Source organism: Chlorocebus sabaeus, chromosome 1 (genome assembly GCF_047675955.1).
Source record: "Chlorocebus sabaeus isolate Y175 chromosome 1, mChlSab1.0.hap1, whole genome shotgun sequence".
Lineage (NCBI taxonomy): Eukaryota > Metazoa > Chordata > Mammalia > Primates > Cercopithecidae > Chlorocebus > Chlorocebus sabaeus.
Window position 1 is genome coordinate 76641926 of NC_132904.1, and position 17330 is coordinate 76659255.

Here is a 17330-nt window from a genome sequence, read left to right on the forward strand (position 1 = left end):
TGCTATGTGAGATACAAGATAATCTTTTCTTTTTTTGCTTTGGCGTTCCTCTGATGAAATTAAATAACTGGCAGCATTCACTAGTCTCTCAATCCCTTTGTCATGGCCCCAGAATGTGGTCCTGGAATGTATAGCATAAAGGCAAAGCCGTGGCTTTGTGATTTCTGCCTATTCTCCCAGAAACAATTTCTTCTATGTGGCAAAAATAAAGAGAGGACCTTGAAGTGGGGCACTGGGAAGGCTGTGGAAACAGTAATGTACAGATGTTAATCTAAATCCCAGCTCTACTGCTTACTAGCTGTGTGGACTTGAAAATGCTAACTTCTAGTGCCTCAGTTTCTTCATCTTGTTGAATGAAAATAATAATAGACACACACTGTGAGGTGATTGTGACAACATTCTGTATGTAAAATATATAGAAAATACCTGGCTAGAATTTTCAGTGGTATTATTCTAGTTCACAGGCGGCCAGAGACGCATTTCCTAAGCTATAGTCTATTAGTATGTGAATTGTGGGTAAAAACCAAAATTCTTCCTGCAGAATCACATTTCTTGGTCATCTGTGGAAGACACATGTTCTCTCTCTGACAACCCTGTGTAAAGGAGGTCTTTGTTGCCCCACGAACTTCATTCCACTTAAGACTATTTCCAGTTACTGCTGCAACAATTAGCAGCTCAAAGACACAAAACTCAGAATAATAAAACAACAACAAAAAGGTATATAGTGATTTTTTTTTGTTTTCCTAAGGCCCAAAAGTTCAGGGAGCTAATAGCCAATGAGCATGTACCATGTACCATGTCATTTCTGGGCTTTTCTCCTGCTAGACTGAATTCCAGAAATTCAGATTTTATGTCTATCTTATAAAGTCAGGAACTAAAAGTGGCACGGGCACGTAATTGGTGCAAAAAAAAAACCATTTAAATAAATGCTTTATTGAGTCATCCCAATCCATTCTGGATATATGGTTGACCTGAGATAGGTGGCAGCATTAAATTTTCTGAACTTCGGGTTTCTCATCTGCCACACAAATAAATGAGTTTCAGGACTTGCAAACTGAAATCCTTTGAGTGGCACAGTAATGTAAAGGTACCTGGCATAAAGGTACCACAGCATGTAAAGGTACCTGGCATAAAGCAGGAAAAGTGGTGGGGCCTTGGTTAACTAGAGAGTCATGCCAAGCGATTTATATACAACTTTTTGTTTTGACACAGAGCATACCAAAGACAATCTATCCCCTGAAGACTAACTCATCATGCAGGCTACTTGTTTGTGAACCTGGTAGTGATAATTTAAGTCCTTTCTTTCACTAACACTGTGGTTGTCTGAGTCAAGGTACTCTTGGAGTATTGCTGTCTGTCCACAGCTTGGCTGCTGCCAGCCTTGTTAATGCTTGATTTTTTTTTTTTTTTTAATGAGATGCTCAAAATGGTCTGCATGTAATTTCAGATGACATTGCCACCTTATGTATCCAAGGATGCCTGTTTCACTAGTAACTGATTTTGAATTCCAGATAATACTATTATGTCCAATCCTGGATATTAGGTCAAATGGCTAAACTATTGCTTATTCACTTATGTCCCAGACATGAGGTATCACTAGATCCAGAAATGAATTATCCCTGGTGGCCTCTCTTTGACACATGGCTCCAGGAACTCATCATTTAGACGTCAATCATTTCTTCCTCCTGGCTCTGATGTCTCACAGGTTTCCTGACAACAATTAGGGGGACTAAAATGACTCATAATCACAATCACACTTGCCTTCCTTATTGGCTCACAGGCAATTTACTTCTCTTAGCTCTTCTATCACATAGCAGATCCGGGTGTTACTTTTCCAAGCTTCAATTATAGACATTCAATCTGACAGCTTCCCTGAAGTTATTATTCTGTCCTGTATTTTCTGATATTGATCCCAAATGTTTAGGTAAAAGTATAAAAACTGCAGTCAGCCATTCAGATGTTTAGGAATATCCAGATGTGTAGTGTACATATAGACATGCCTCTGGGTGATGGTTGTGATTCTGTAAGCTTTGAAGTTATATTGAATCAAAACGGAAATTTTCTACTGCCTCTTTTTGTGTATCCAAAACATCTCTGCTAACAGAAAGGACCATCTACACCTGGGCATCCTTCAGCCACTCGCAAAACATAACGAGTTTGAAATTTCAGGCTTCTTTCTTCCTCCATCGTTTCCTGGAAGAGGACAGGAATAGCTTTGAGATTTATTTTCCCACTGATGTGACTCACCCTACCACTCCTCTTAGAAAGCAAAAACAGTTGCTGTCAGTATTGTTTGAAACAACAAATTTCTTTCCCAAATACAGTAACAACTATCACCACCAATTCCTAAATATATACAATGTTTTAGGAACTTGGCCAGTGGCTATAGGTATTTATGATACTTTTTAAAATTAAGATGTTTATCTTTTGTCCCCATTTTGTAGATTTCAAAAACCTAACCTGGATCAAACCTCACTTTCCTAAGATCATGCATGAATGACACATGGAATTTAAATGCAGTTCTGTCTGATTACAAACAAAAATATCAAGAACAGTAACTGAATTCGTTACTTTGCTATAGGTCAGGCCATTAGCACACCCTACTTCATTTAACTCTTGCAACAACCTGAGTTAGAAATTGTTCTCCCCACTTTGCCGATGAAGTAACTATTATATGTTTTTTTAAATTTTAGTTTCTTCCAAATCTTTGCGAGACTTTCTCAATATTCAGAGTTCTTTCTTAATTTCTCCCAATTTAAGCACTGGTTTTGTTGGTGTCTCTTTATATTTTTTTAAATTTTATTTATTTATTTATTTTTAGAGTCTTGCTCTGTCACCCAGGCTGGGGTACAGTGGCACTATCTTGCCTCATTTACAACCTTTGCCTCCCTGGTTTAAGCAATTCTCATGCCTTAGGCTCCCAAGTAGCTGGGATTACAGGGTACACCACCATACCCAGCTAATTTTTTTTTTTTTTTTTTTTTTTTTTTTTTTTTTTTTTTTTTTTTTTTTTTAGTAGAGACAGGGTTTCACCATGTTGGTCACACTGACCTCTAATTCCTGGTCTCAAGTGATCCACCTGCCTCAGCCTCTCAAAGTGCTGGGATTACAGGTGTGAGCCCCTGCGCTGGCTTTATATTTTTTAATTTAGTGATGTATTTAATGCATACAATATATTTCTTGGGGTTATATGATGGGTTAAAGGGACCAAATCTCTTGTTCATCTTTATGCTTCATATCTTTCCCTATTTAGCGTTCTTATAAATGTCCAGTTTTTGTATAAGAATTTCTCCTTTCTAAGGTTTCTACTTCCCATGTTGTAACAGAAAGGTGTGATAGAAAGAACAGACCGGCCGGGCGCAGTGGTTCTTGCCTGTAATCCCAGCACTTTGGGAGGCTGAGGCAGGCGGATCACAAGGTCAGGAGTTCGAGATCAGCCTGGCCAATACGGTGAAACCCCGTCACTACTAAAAATACAAAAAGTAGCCGGGCGTGGTGGCGCAAACTTATAATCCCAGCTACTCAGGAGGCTGAGGCAGAATTGCTTGAATCCGGGAGGTGGAGGTTTCAGTAAGCTGAGATCATGCCACTGCACTCCAGCCTGGGCAACAGAGACAGACTCCTTCTCAAAAAAAAAAAAAAAAAAAAAAAGAACAGGCCATTGGGAATCTCAATCCCAGTTCATCTCCTTATTAGGAAATTTAAAAAATATATAGCAATATTTTAAAACTTTAAAAATGTATTGCAATATTTATTTTGATTACTGAGTTTTTTGGCAGCCTCTTAAACTTGTCAACAAAGGTCTCACTCACCTCACCCTGGTCCTGATTCTTTACCACATTTCTCTTATCAATTGCCAACTATCATGTTGTCACATATGGTCCTATTCAGTCATTCAGAAAACTGCATGCAAATCCATATTTCTACATAGTCTGGGCTGTTGATCTCCTTGTAACCTTGTTATAAACAAGTTCTCACTGTGATGCAGCCTAGGGCAGGTCCAGGAGCCCACACTCGAATATTAATGAGTGGGAAATGGATGATTTTATGATTCCTGACCTTTACGCTTTAATCCATTAGGGAGTATAGATTGGTTAGTAGTTACTACAACTGGACAAAAGCTGTCTAAGTGGAAAATTGATCCTGGTAAGTGCATGCATGGTAGTTCCACTCATTAATACTTCCCATTTTAGCATTGTAAACTTTCACTCACAGATATCTCAAATTCACGCCCCAGTGTACCAAGCTGAAGATGCAAAAGACTTGGCACAAGCTGACAGGGCTGTCTTTTTTTTACACGTTAATTAAAAGAAATGGTATAAAAATCAGCAGCTCAGCACCAGGCTCTAGGAAGCAGCCCCAAAGGCCTTCTCACCCCAAGCTCAATTGGCCTCCTCACACCCAGGAAAGTTTTGCAGATACTTGCAGACATTGGTGCAGGCTCATTTTCTTTGACTCTATCAGAAGCTCACTTCACTGTAGAGGACATTTCATGAAGAGAGAACTGTGATGTGGTGGAAAGGGCATGGGGAACTGGAGTTCTTGATCTAATTCTCTTTTGCTACTGGTTTCTGGACTTTAGTTTCCCCCTTTTGAAAAATGAGAGGGTTAGATTGGACACTCTTTAAGGACTGACCCTGGAACTCTACGATCCCCTTGCGTACCCACTCTCACTCATATATGCCTCCATGTCTGCCATTTTACTAGATTATAGTAGCAAAAGGTTCCATTTCAACTGCTGAATCCAATTAATTAGTAGCATATAACTGGAGCTCCATGTTGAAAGATTTCTGAAGCTGTACCTGACCTCAGAAAGACAAGTTCGCATGTCCCCATAGGGTGGACTGGGACTGGAGATGGGGCCATGCTGGTTCCTGTATTCTATTTGTTCCATGCATTGCAATTCCCTTCCTTGTACTAGATTAGGAGCTCATTGAGATATGAATTCTGTTCTTTCATCTTTATATCCCTGGCATCCAGCTTGTGGCCTTCAAAATAACAGATGTTCAAAAATGTTGAAGGATCCAATGGAGGAATGAAAGAACACCCATCATGTAGCTCTAAAACTCCACGTATCTTCAGGATATAGGGTGTTTCTTTGAATGCCTGCATTTTGTTTGTATAATGCAACACTTGGCCTCCTACAGTTCTCAGTAACAGTAATGTGAATGTTTGGGTGATTGGAAGAATTCTATAGCAAAAAGGTATAAAGAAGGGGTAATTACATGGTTTCTGGAATCAAAGTGTTTGTGTTCAAATCCCAAACCTGCTGTTTGAAGTTATCTTTGGGCAGGTTTCTTCATATTACTAACCAACAATTTCCCCATCTGTAAGATGGGGATAATAATTGTACATAAATCACTGGTTGTTAAAAGGCCTAAATTAACATGGGAGTCCACAGTGGAGTGCCTGGCACATATGAAGCACTCAGTATATATTAGTTATTATCATAATTATTAGAGAACTATGAAAATGTATTACATACCATACTGGAGCCAAGGCTATTTCATGGTTTCATAGTATGTCTCAATAAATCAAGGCTATTTTGAGGGAGACAAGCAAAAAAATATATATCCTTTTGAGAGGGTGTGGAGTGTTGGGGGATTGTGTGTGGGAGGAGGAAGAACACAGAAAAGTTGAAATTAAGAACTCAGAACCTTCCCATCATCTCCAGATAATTTTCCAAAGCCCCTTATCCCTAAGTCTTATGAACATTTTCCATCTTCACACCCAAGTTCAAAGTGACTTTGTTCTATCCTTAGTTCTTTTCAAGATCCAGATATAATGTCAGTGCATAGGTTTCAGCTCACAGTTAAATGGCGTTAGTGTCTGCTTTGAATTCTTTTACCAGATTTCTCTGAGATCCACATTAACGTGAAGCTAGAAGGATGTCCCAGTCTCCCACCAGTCCAGTTAGCCTAGTCTGACACATTAAACCTACATTTCTGAGAGTGACAATGTCATTTTGTTTGTTCTTGGGTAAAGCCCTGTCACTTTCTCTGCTTAGAGAGGTCTGCTCAGTGTATTGATGGCCCCAATCAGGAAAATCCACTCTAGTGTGGATAAGGCCAGAATGTTTAGGGAAAATACTTTTTGTCTGGAGATAAGGCTGGTGCCTCAGTTGGTAAGACTGGGGAGTGAGGAGACAGAGAAGCCTCTATACTTGATTCACCTGCCTAGGAACAAGAAACAAGGTAAACTGTTCCTTTTACAAGGTAAACTGGGCTAGGATTAAATCTCTGTTCTATACTTTACCAACTGAATCAATTTAGGTTACTCAAAATTTTTGAGTACAGTTTTCTGAACTGTAAAATTATCATAACATTGAGCATTATTAAATTAAATAATGTATAGAAAGGGCTTAGCATATTTACTGGCACAGAATAGGTATTAAAATATGGTAAATATAATGATTATTAGAGTCATTACCATTATCATCTTCATCACCAGCCTCCTTATCATTAATAACATAGAGTATAAGCCAAGATTCCTATATGCCCCTTCAGGATATGAGAATCTACCACCATTGGATAATTTGGTCAAAGACTTCTTGTAAGTTGCAGAAAAGATCCTCTTTCTCCAGTTCAAATATTTGCTCATCTGGAGGCAAAGGAGAGCTTGCTTTAAAGATTAATATGAGATGCAATTTTAAATTTCCCATGTTGGAATTGGGTATTCTAAATAATGACCTGGAGATTTGAATATTAACATTCCCTAAAGAGGAAGTAGCCAAATGGCATTCTCTATTGCTTTCCACAAATCCAATTAGTGAAAGCTCAATTTACAATGAATCATGGGAGGGGTGCATGGAAAGAACACTATCTAGGAATAAAGAGGGATATAATCTAGTTGAAATAACACTCATAATTAATATTTGCACTACTCTCTGCAGTTTAAAACACAATTGCATAAAAATGACCTTTCCAACAACCCTATGGGTGCATATTATTATTTTTCCATAATCTAATCCCTCACTAAACCCTGCTGACTGTATGCCTAATTGTACCTGGATTCCAATCTTTCTTCTCCATAACAACAAATACAAATCTATACTAGGGCTCATCACCTCTTACCTGAAGTCTATCAATAGCCTCTTCACTGATTTTCCTTTCTCAGTTTCACTCCCTTTACTTTATCTTCTATTCTTATGCCAGAAGGCTTTTCCTAAATTACATACAAGATAATTTTACTCCCCAGTATAAGACTTTTCAAATTCCATACCTGCGAATTACCATGAGATCCTTCTTTCTCCCTCCTTCTCTTTTCCTCCCTTCCCTTTTTCCTTTCTTCCTTTCTTCCTTCCTTCCTTCCTTCCTCCCTCCCTCCCTCCGTCCTTCTCTCCCTCCTTCTCTCCCTCCCTTCCTCCTCTCTCTCCCTCCCTTCTTCCCTCCTTCCCTCCTTCTTCCTCCCTTCCTTCCTTCCTTCTAGTGGTATTTGTTGGGCAAATTCTTCCTCATAAATTTCATGTTAAAGCACCAGTAAGCACAGCTACTTCAGCAGAGGCAGAGTGGGAGAATACATTTAGCACTTGCTTGCACTCTGCTCCCTGATTCATTGCCCCACTCTAATCCAAGCAATTTATGGAACACAGTTTGACATGTAACCGGCCTGTAGAATCAAGTTCAGTTATCGTACCTGGCAAAAGAGTCCAGGTTTAACTCACCAGGCTCCTCAGTGAGGAATTAGCCCGAGTTACAAAGGCAATTCAGAGAAGTGCGCGTCCCAAGGCACAGGGTTGAACTGATGCTGGTGGAGGGAGTGCAAGAGGAGTCGAAATGGGGAATGATCAGCACACCCACCTGCCACTCCACTTTTTGATCCAATGGAACCTTTTGCAATTACCTGAAAGAAATATTCATGCTCACACCTTAAGACTTTTCACAAGCTGGATTGTTTTTCCAACCCAAGACCACAGATATTACGTCCCTGTGTAACCTCTCTGACTTCCTTTCCTTGCTTTAGGCTGTTTTGTCTTGTACATCCTTTACATATGACTCATACTTAACTCTTTGATACTGCATATCACCAGGTGCTGACATCACAGTTTTATTTTTTATTTTTATTATTTGAGATGGAGTTTTGTTCTTGTTGACCAGGCTGGAGCGCAATGGTACAATCTTGGCTCACTGCAATCTCTGCCTCCCAGGTTCAAGTGATTCTCCTGCCTCAGCTTCCAGAGTAGCTGGGATTACAGGCGTGTACCACTACATCTGGCTAATTTTGTATTTTTAGTAGAGATGGGGCTTCTCCATGTTGGTCAGGCTGGTCTTGAACTCCTGACCTCAGGGGATCCGCCCGCCTCAGCCTCCCAAAGTGCTGGGATTATAAGCATGAGCCACCACGCCTAGCCACATTTTTATGTGTTTCCCCCACCAGACTTTAAAAACAGAGAACATGTCCTATTCACATCTTGATCACAACCACAGTGACTGGTACATAGTAGGTGCTCAATATACATGTGTTGACCTGGACATAGGCTTCATTTCACAAGTAAACAAACGTACAGACGGCATACAAGCACTGGCTAAATGGTGTGACTGAGACGATGACTTGCAGGACATGATTATTTGCTTTACAAAAAGATTTGATTAACAAGAACAGAATTAACAAATGACTATTCTCAAGACACAGCTATCACATTGTGAGACAGACACCATTATCTCACCAATAAAATGGATTAACTAAATTTGGGGCTGTAATCTAATTCTGAAGCCTGCATGGAATAAGATGATGAGTATGAGGGAAGGAAGAGAATAGAAGAGAAGAAATACATGGGCAGGATACAGGGCTTTCTGGCAACCATAAATAGTGCCCTCAGTAATCTCAGCTTTTGACAAGAAAATCAATGAGTAACAGCTGACAGCTGATATACGGGCAATCACCATAGAAACAGCATGGCTCCCAGAATAGGTCAAGACTTGACTGTAGCCACATCAGCATATTATCATATCTCCAGAAAGAATATAGAGCACCAAAGCAGAGGAGTTCCTTTACCATGGGAAGCATAAAGAGAAAGAAAATTGACAGAGCAGTGCAATGCACCCCAAGAAGAGAGACACTGAACCCAGAAAGCATGAACACTCCAGTTGCTAGAAAAGCATTTTCTCTTTGGGGACAGAAAAGCTTCATCAGACCTAATCTTAGCTCTCGTGAAAAGTTCTTCCTGATAATCTTTATTCTTCACTTTGTTTCTTTTCCTTCTTTTTATTCATTTCCTTAACTTATGGGTATGGAAATAGTAATTAAACACATGTACTCTGGAGTCAAACAGTCTCAGGTTCCCATCCCAGTGTTGTCCCTGATTAAAAATGGAACTTGAGTGTGTAACCTGGGCAGCTGCTATCTTCCTACATGTCTTAGTTCTTCTTACAGAAGGGTGCTACTCCTGCTTTCCAACTCCTCCAGTGCTCTCTCTGATGGCTGGAGCCTGTTGTGCCTGCATGCACACAGTGGGCTGGAGGGTTGGGGAATAATGCCCTTGAAACTTATGCTTAGCAGACCTCAACCAATGACTGATGGAAGGTGGTACATAGATACCCCATCTCCCTTGCTCTTCTGATGGGATAACTCTTATGTAAGTGTTCTGCACTGGCTGCTGGCATTTCCCCGTGGGATTGAGCTCCAGTTGCCCACAGTGGTATCTGCCTAGATGATGCACCCTTTGTTGGCTGTTTTCCTTTTCCTGTCTCACTCCTCTACTCCCCCATGGACGTTTCCTGAGATCATCTCTCAAACTACTTGCACTTGAATCCTATTTTCAGAATTTGTTTCTGAGGGACCCAAACTAAGAAAGTGACTTCATCTTTGCAGTTTTCATTTTCCTTTTTTGAAAATGCTGACCATGGTACATAAATGCAAGTTGTGAAGATTATATAATACATGCAAAGTTCTTAGGCTAGTGCCTGGCATATCTGAATGCTTTAAACATGTTATCTATAATTCGTATTCTTGCTGTTAAGAGCTTAACATATACTAGATATGCCAGGTACTGTGTTAGATGCTATGGAGAGGATGATGAACCAGAAGCTACTAATCTCTGCCCAAATGGAATTTACAATCTCATGGAAAACAAAAGTTAACTAAAATGCCACATAACAAATGCTACAAAAGAGAGAAATGTATGGTGCTGTGGGAATACATAATAGAACTTAACCTGGTATGAGGGCCTCAGATATTATTTAATACGAAGCTGACATTTAAGGAATGAGAGGTGTTGGCCAGAAAAAATGTGTGTGTGTGTGTGTATGTGTGTGCATACATGTGTTTACAAGTGTGTGTGTGTGCGTGCTCGTGCAGACACATGCACATATGTAAGCAAAAGCAGTGTTATAGGTGGAGAAAATTGCATATCAAAAGACCTATGGATATGAGAAACAAAAACGGAGAGTAAAGAGGAAGTAGGGAAGAAAAGAGGGAGAATAACTATCTCTAATTGTCTTCAAGGAACAGAAAAAAAGTGGTCTTTAATCTGATTTCATATTCATCAATCACTATGTTAGTTCCCAAGTTTTTTGTTTTTTGTTTTGTTTTGTTTGTTTTTTGGTACAGGGAAACCAGACACATGTCTCGTGAGCAAACATTGCCCTTTAGTCACTCAAAGAAATATCTGTGCATTGCAGACAAACACATTGATAGGTAGTCTGATTTCATTTGAATTTGTGTATTACGAGTTAGGTTATGATCAGGCAATTTCCTTGAGTTATGTCAACTCTAGGCTATTAACAAGGTGGAGTTTATGGAGCTGTAAGGCTAAGAATGCCAACCCATGGCTGTGTTATTACAGGGTGATGCCTCCCATGAGTCTTCTTGGTGAGCTCTCTACTTCTGGGGCAGCCCTCTCTTGACAATGTGCCTGATTCTATACCAGCACAAACATTCATCCCTTCCCTTATTCTAGATTCTAGATCCCTCTCTTTTAATGCCAGTAAATGTATATCCTTGGCAATTTAAGCAGACAAGACCATTGCTGACTGCCTAAGTAATTTTCTTTACTCAAGTCCTGGGCCCTGGAGAAGTTATAAATCAGATGGCTGTGGTGGAGGTGAATTAAATATTAGTTGGTGCAGCTCTTTGAACAGTTAGAAGGGAAAGTGCTCACTAAATGCATGTTATTATTATCGCTTCTGGCTATAGACACTCGGTCATCAGAGACCCCTTACTTTATACATGTTTCTTTTTTTTTCATTTAGTGGTTATAATGAAACTTGTCTGCTTGCAGGTATACCCTGGTAGTCTATCTTGGCTTTAATGCTGAGTAACTTCAAGAGACAATGACCACTGGAATTGCTACCACTCAGACATCATCAAGAAGACATATGTTTTATTCTTAATTGAGTAGTATGGATTATTTTTCTTTTCAGTATTACTGGAAAGGGGTACGAGTGGATTTTCCAGAATGGTGCAATAAAAATGAAATTTGATTGATTAATTCAATAGCTACGGCTAAGAAGCATCTTGTGCAACAGTGGAGAGGAAATGCACCGTGCCCTACAGATAGAAGCTGCATAACTCACATTTGTTTGAGAGAGAGGCTCCTGAGCTAGATTCTGGCTTCCTGGAGAATAGCTCACTCTTGGAAGTATAAGTCAAGTTAGATGACTTATTTTCCTCATGAGCTTCATCTAGTCAGTTATAACTTTGAGACATTAGAGTACAGAAGGCAAATCATATGATAAAGCTGTTTAACAAGTCACCATTTATTTTACCCATGGTTCTTATGGCAGAAAACACTTAGCACCTGCCTGTGGGTGGGATTCAGAGGAGTCCTGACTCCACAAAGAGGCCTGCCGAAGGGGTCAGTAGCTGATTCTACATGGCAGGGAATTTTAATTTGTGATCATAGAACTCATGACATTGTATGAGAAATTCTGTGGGTAAACACATTTTTTCTGGGGAAAGGGCTATACTATTTCTGCAAGATGTCTATGAATTCCAGTAAGTAAAGAAACACTGTAGTGAAAACTAAACTTACGGACAAGTGGCATTGGAAGGTATGTTACGTTTCTAATGTATCTGTGAGTCTAACAACCATTTGGCCTGAGATTTCTTTTCCCTAGAGATACCCTCTAAAGCTTTCAGCAGATTTCCAAAAAATGTGAAAGAGGCTTATTTAAAAGGAAATCTGCATGATCAAATTAAAGACAGTATGGATCCCTACTTATTCTTCAGGTCTCATTGCAAATATAATGTCCTCTTTTCTGGTTTCCCATAACACTTTGCATATTTATAACACGCATATATCTCTTTTAAATGTCTGATATCTGATTAATATTGGACTTTTTGGAAGCAGAAACTCAGTGTTTTTCAACATTACACTCCTAGACATTAGAGTCAGGTATACTCTTGATAAAAGGGCTCCTCGCATGGTGAGAACTGTATCAGCAAGACTCCAAGGAGGTCAATGCAGGGCTCTGTGTTAGTTATGAGGCTTTCAGTTGTGAACAGCAGCTACATGGCTAGTTTAAGTCAAAGAGGAAAATTTACTATTTACCAGTGGTGGAGGGGGAAGAATGAGAGCTGGTTTCAGGAATGATTGGATGCAGAGGAGACTCAACCAGCATCAAGACCTTCTCATCATCTGTCTTCTCTGCTTCTCTTTCCATATTAGCTCAATGTGTTCTCACTGCAGATCGATTTTTCTCCCTGTCATGGTGAACACAGTGAACCTCCATGTTCAGTGTTTCACATTCATTACTTCCTCTAAATTGGAAGCAACTTTTTGGAATAAGCAGACTAAATCTGCTTCTTTCATATTACAAATGATGAAACAAAATCAAGGGTGCCAACTAATTTGAATAATATCACACATCTAGAAAGCAGTGGAGCTATAAATAAAACCTTTCAAAATGTGTACATAAATGTGGAAAAGCCTGAACTTTGGTATTATTTACACCCTTATTTAAATACACAGGTAACCTCATCTTTCTGAGTTTTAGTCTTTCTAGCTGATAAATAAAGAGGGGAGAATGACATCAACCTGTTAGGGTTGACCAGAATTGATTTATATATATTAAACACACACACATACACACACACACATATATATATATAGACATACATATATAGAGAGAGACTATATATATAATAATGTGCAGACTATATTTTCTGTGTGACTGTGCACATGCACATGTGTACAATTACATGTTTAAAAATTCCTGGCACATAGTAGGTTGTCAATAAATATTGACAAAGTCAAGTATCTGACTCATCTACCAAGTGTATAAAACATTACTATAAAATGAACTTCATGGAAAACCCTCCCCACAGCTTAATTTTTATTTGCCAACATTTATTCTCTTATCCGTCACACTTTCATCTGCTTATTTTATTGGAGTTTACTGTGTTGTATTTGGCATGCTATTTCAAATACAAACATACATTCTTAGAAAATTTTTTTTTTAATTCATTCAAAACTATTTGTTGAGTTCCCTACTTTATGCCACTATTCTGATCCCTGGAGGATACAACTGTAAATGAGATAGCTCAAGTCTCTGCCCTCAAGTAGTTTACATTCTCTAAGAGAGAGAGGCTACATACTAGAAACTACATAAATTTATAATAAATTCCCAAGGTGAAAAGACATACACTGGGAAGAAAACAGGAAGCAGCAAAGGGATAGAGAATGCAGAGAAGGTAGAATTTTGGATGAGGTCTCAGAGTAATCTTCTCTAAGCAGCTTCTGTTTGAATAAAATCTTGAAGACTACAACAGTCCGGACTATGGGACAATACGATACACAAACATATCTGGCAGAGGACACAGCTAGTGCAAAAAGCCTGGAGTAGGAACTAGTTTGGCTTTCTTTAAGAGCTACAAGAAAACTAGAGTGAATAAGAGAAGGTGGTAGGAGATGAAGTTAGAAAGGTGGCCAGGAGTGAGATCATGAGAGAGCCTTCAGGTCACAGTACAAGTACGTGAAAGCTTCTCCATGCCCTGGGCAGCCATGGGAGAATATGTGAGCCAGCATCTTGAACTGATTTTCTGGGTGACGGATGCACTGCAGCAGCCAGTGGTGGAAAAAGGGACATTGATTTTGAAAAGATGATGATAATTTGGACAAGGAATTCTGGAAGAAGAAAGAATTGATCAGATTTGGAAAATACTTTGAAGGTATTATCTGACAGGATTTGATGATGAAAAAGAAGAGACTGTATGGGTTTTTGAGCTTCAAAGCAAGCTTGTCCAACCTGTGACCCAGGACAGCTTTGAATATGCCTCAACATAAATTCATAAACTTGTTTAAAACATTATGAGATTTTTTATTATTTTCTTTTTTCTTTTTTAGCCTATCAGCTATTGTTAGTGTTAGTGTATTTTATGTATGGCCCAAGACAATTCTTCCTCTTTCAATGTGGCCCATGGAAGCCAATACATTGTACACCCAGCTTTAAAGGAAGAGATGGACATTTAAAAATCTGTTCTAATAATAGCCAGCATTTCCTGAACAGTCTATCAGGTCCTGTTCTAAGTGCTTTACACTCATTATGTAATTTTACACAGATCTCTCACCTATTAAGTTTCTATATTGTTCGTTTTGTTTTTTAACTGACTCTGCTTCTGTAGATATCACTGGCTTTGTTTCCCATTTCCTATGCTGGGCGCAGTACTTAAAACTAATGGCAAATCAAACTTAAAAACTTAAATCCCTTCCACTTTCCTGGGGAGTGCTTCCTTACACCACCTACTGGTTCTTTGCTCTTATATCCTCCAGATAATCACTCTGCCCTTTCAAGTCTCGGCCTGTCTAATTGTGCCACCTCAGACCCCCCAGGACAGGGGATCAGCACCTCTGTTCCTGGCATTCCTGTTCTTCAGCATCATGAATTTAATTATTTTGTGTTTATTTGTTATGCATGAGGGACCAGACAAAACAATTTGTACTCCCAGAAAAACTTACAGTACAAAAGTTTTCTAATCAGGTCTTAAATGGATGCTATGAAAATAATACAAGCTTCAGTAAGTCCAGCTCTCGGAGAAAGAATCAGATGAACTTACTGAATGATTTTCTAGGCCTGGTATTCACACAGTTAAGTGCCTTCCCTGTCACGTTTCTTGATAAAAGCGAGGGTAAATCTCAAAACCCACATTTGCTTTCACCATAACATGATGTCATGGTTAGTCTACAGGATGGCAGGCGCTGAACATCCAGTGTAACAAAAACAGCCATCCTCAAAATCAATTAGATCAGTCTTTACCTAGGCATAATACAGTTCTCACTCCTTTAAGTCAAAGCTTTATTATTTGCTATTTTGGTAATTTTAATTATGAATAATAAAATTAATAGGTAAAATCCCCAACTAGGTTTTAGGCAATGCTTCACAATGAGCAAGCGCAGACATAAACTGGAGGAAGAATGAAAGTCACTGATAGTTCCTGGGACTTGCTCTTGTCTTTCCTTCTATAGCCTGCTGGCATTGAAGAAATTTATTGATTTGATGACATACCCTGGAGCTGAAAGACTGGCAGCCACATCCATTAGGCTTCTGGACACCATCATGTACTACGCACCAACTCACATGCAGTACACAATAACTGGGAGTCAAGAGTAGGCAAAGTTCTCAGGACAGCAAGGAAGAGAAATATACGTATGCTGTTTCAGAGCTGTGCTTATTTTAAAATGACATTCCATTAGCCAGGCTAAGCTTGGTTTTGTTCCTGACACTGTAAAATGTAAATTATTTCACCAGCTGAGACCTCAGTTTCACCATTTCTAGCATCAGTAGACTATATCAAATGATCTCTCAAGTTCTTTTAAGATGTGATTTTCTCAGAATCTAGTTGTTCTTTAAGACATCATTTCAAAGACAGCAAAGTGAAAGATAAACTGATGAACATTTGTGCCCCAAATCAAATCTCTTATAATGAAGCCCCAAGTTGAAAAAAAAAAGTCAATTAGAAGAGCAAATAAAAACTGTTATAAATTCAGTGATGCAAAGACATATGCATTCACAGCTGGGCAGGTTAAAAACATCTCCTCCTTTAACTTCTAATCTTCCCAATCTAATAACAGAGAATCTAGTTTTAAAAGTTACAGAAGAAATAGAAAATGAGAACAGACCAATAACTGAGGAAGAATTTTAGAAAGCTCTTAAAGAACTGCCTGAAAGATCATAGAACTTGAGAGATTTTACAGTGATTAAACTCAAGCATTCAAGAAATACATACATATATTTATTATAATATGTTCTGGAGAGTAGAAGATGGGAAAACTATCCAATTTGTTTCATAAGACAGATTTGATCCAGATCCCCAAAGGTGATAAAATATTATGCAAAAAAGAAAACAAATAACCTAAACTATAAATATAGATTCAAAACCTTCAGCTAACTACTTCAGATTAGAGTTTAACAAGCTAATATTACTGATTCAATAATCCAACAGGAACATATCCAGTTTCAATATAAGGAAATTGAATAACGTAATAGAAGTTTATCAGTAGGCTAGTAATAAAAAAAGTAGATGATTATTTCAATATTCCCTAAATGCATTTGATAAAATTTAATAATTTTCATTTTTCGAGTTGGAATAAAATAATTCTTTAATATGATGAATATTCCTATTCTAAACCTCCAACCAAATGACTTTTTATTAGGGGACACGAGATGCAGATCTGTAAATTAGGGATAAAACAAGTTTGCCTACTCTGCCCACCATTGTTTAACATTATTTAAGTAGGTCTAGCTGCTGCAATAAGGCAGATGAAGAAATGAAATTGATACATATTAAAAATTTTAAAATCATAGATCCATGAGACTTGTCTGTAATTCTGAAATCCAAAATATTCTGAAAGCTGAATGTTTTGCCTCACTCATTTGGTGCAAAACCAGATCTGAATGTGAATGTTTATACTGCTGCAGACATTTTAATATGCTTGATGATGGGTTTTTCCCCAGACCCTGCTGAAGTTGTTATGTAATATATAGAATATGCACCATATTACCATTCAAATTCCGAATTACAAGAAATATCTAGCCCCAAGGGTTTCAGATATAAAATGTTGTGACTCTCTATCATGTTCAGATGTCATGATTAGTCACAGAGAGCATTTTATAAATCAGATAATGTTTGTTACAATTAGTAAAAATGGTTACTATAACTGACTGTAGTAAACAAAGCAAATGTTAAAATTATTTATTTATATATCTGTCTACCCCCTGCATTGGTAATGTGCCTAAGGGCACGGGTTACATTCTGCTCACTTTTCTCACATTTGGGCCCCACATATTGTTTGGAATAGAAAAAGTAAACACAAACATTATTTTATTTATTTTATTTTTATGTATTTATTTCTTTGAGACAGGGTCTCTGGCACCCAGGTTGGAGTGTGGTGG

General features: G+C 38.5%; 1 protein-coding gene across 4 annotated transcripts in view; it reads right to left on the bottom strand.

Moving 5' to 3' along the window:
• TENM4 (teneurin transmembrane protein 4) overlaps positions 1 to 17330 on the bottom strand; it is a 3083677-nt gene that overhangs the window by 1441102 nt on the left and 1625245 nt on the right. The window lies entirely within an intron of this gene.